The sequence below is a fragment of the Pan troglodytes genome, chromosome 9 (genome assembly GCF_028858775.2).
Source record: "Pan troglodytes isolate AG18354 chromosome 9, NHGRI_mPanTro3-v2.0_pri, whole genome shotgun sequence".
NCBI classification, from domain to species: domain Eukaryota; kingdom Metazoa; phylum Chordata; class Mammalia; order Primates; family Hominidae; genus Pan; species Pan troglodytes.
The window spans coordinates 57,771,610-57,773,965 of record NC_072407.2 but is presented as its reverse complement, the minus strand read 5'-3'; the positions used below and the strand labels follow the sequence as shown (position 1 = coordinate 57,773,965).

At 41.3% G+C, this 2,356-nt stretch overlaps 1 pseudogene; it reads right to left on the bottom strand.

Moving 5' to 3' along the window:
• Window positions 1-1,205: 1,205 nt before the first annotated feature.
• Window positions 1,206-2,137, bottom strand: LOC100614164 (olfactory receptor 4C6-like; annotated as a pseudogene).
• Window positions 2,138-2,356: the final 219 nt, after the last annotated feature.

Here is a 2,356-nt window from a genome sequence, read left to right as displayed (position 1 = left end):
TGAACCTTATTCTGCTTCTCCCATGAGTGACAAGAGTTAGTAGAGAACTTTGGTAAAGTGGTGGCTCCCTTATTAAATTTTACACTAATAAGCTGAGATTGTCTTTGCTTTCAAAGTAATAACTTGGCATCAGGCAAATAGGGGATTCTGACTCCCACAGTGCATGTATGTATTTGCCCTCCCCACTTCTTTCTTTATATTTATTTGCAAAATTTTTTTTAACTCAGAGTCTCTTTTAGACTTATATTCATCCAATAATATTTAGTAAGCACATACTAGGTGACTGGGAGTATTCTAATTATTGGGTTTACAGCACCAGTGAGTAAACATATTTTGTGCCTTGACAAGAATTACAGGCTTTTAGAGAAAACATAAGGTAAAAGCCAAAACAAAATTTTTAAAGTATAATTTGTGACCATCAATAATAAGGATATAACTAGTATGTGGAATTAGAAAATAACTGAAGGGAATGACCAAAGAACATCACCAGGAAAGACTCTTCTGAGGAGGTAGCAGTCCATATGAAGATAAAAAACAGTGACAGGGAGCCAGCCAACCAAAGGCTCTGGGAAAGATCACTGTAGTAGAGAGAAAAACAACAAAATCCCTGAGCTGGGAAAGGCTTAGATTATTCAAAATACCATGGTTGGTTGTTTTTTGTTGTTGTTGTTGCTGTTTGTTTGTTTGTTTTAATTGTGTGTAGAGCTTTGGGAAAAAGGGGATGAAATACAAAATGTTCTGGTGTAGTGGGCTGGAGGTGTAGTCAATACCCTGATTAGGCAGGACACTGTTATCTTAGCCTGTTGTGTGTACTTAAAAATGCCTCTGGGCTGGGCATGGGAGCTCATGCTTGTAATCACATATCGCTTGAGTCCAGGAGTTTGAGACCAGCCTGGACAACATGGTGAAAACCCTCGTTGCTACTAAAAATACAAAAAATTAGCCAGATGTTGTGGCACATGGCCTGTAGTCTCAGCTACTTGGGGGCTGACGCAGGAGGATTGCTTGAGCTTGGGATGCTGAGGCTGAAGTGAGACCTGATTGTGTCACTGCACTCCAGCCTGGGAGACAAAGTGAGACCCTGTCTCCAAATGAAATTTTTTTAAAAAAATGCCTTTGGCTCCTGTGTATCCAGTGGATTAGAGGGAATGAGGAGGGTAAAACCTTACTGGTCTTACATTAAAAATTTACTCTTAGCATGTAAGCTAGTGACCACCTAGGGTCCCCTGTTTCATCCACATTTTTCTTACGGCATTTTTTACCTTGATGTCCCTCAGGGTATAGATCAGGGGATTTAACATGGGTGCAACAATAGTAAAGGAAATAGCCATATCCTTGTCTGTGGGGTAAGTGACCACAGGCCTTATGTACAAGAAAATACACTCCACGAAGAACAAGATGACCACTGTGAGGTGGGAGCCACAGGTGGAAAGGGCATTGCGTTGACCTACAGAGCTGCAAGACTTCAGAGAGCACAGGATGACAATGTAGGATGCAATTAGGATAAGGAAGATGGCCATACACATCACCCCACTGTTGAGGATGACTAAGAGACCCAGGATGTGGTTGTCCATGTAAGCAAGTTTCAACAATGGAAACAAATCACATATAAAATGGTCAATAATATTGGGACCACAGAAGGGTATTTGATATATGAAAAAAAAAAAAAAGCCGTATTGTGGCATGTGTTAATCACCCCACCCAAGCGTCTACCACCAACAGCAGCACACCCGTGGACTCATGATGGTTGTGTAGTGCAGGGGCTTACTGATGGCCGCATAGCAGTCACAGACCATCACAGTGAGAAGGATGATCGCTACACCATCAAAGAAATGCTCTGCAAAGAGCTGGGTCATGCAGCCTTCAAGGGAAATGGCAGTGTTCTCAAAGTGCCCACAGTCATCTTAGGGACAATGATGGAAGAGTAGGTGGCACCCATGAGAGACAAGGAAGTAAGGGAAAAGTACATAGGTGATCTCAGACTCCAACTTGCAGCCAGAGTCACCACAATGAATAGATTTCCCAACACTGTGGTCACATACATGGCTAGAAATAAAGCAGAGAATATTTTCCTTAGTTCTGGATTTTTTGTAATGCCCAAAAGAATGAATTCAGTTCCATTATTTGAAGTCCCCATTTAAGACGGGCTGATGAATGCATATTGTTCTGAGCTGAAAAATCTTCAAAATCAGCACGATTTTTAATTAGTAATCAATAGGTATGTTGGGTATTTTTTGTACTCTGTCTCACACCCTCTTAACCTACACTTTTTCTTTAGTTGTTGCTACAGAAAACAGCTGCTAGGAATTAAAACCTTGCAGCAGCTTCATCCTACTGATCCCCACAACGATGCCTC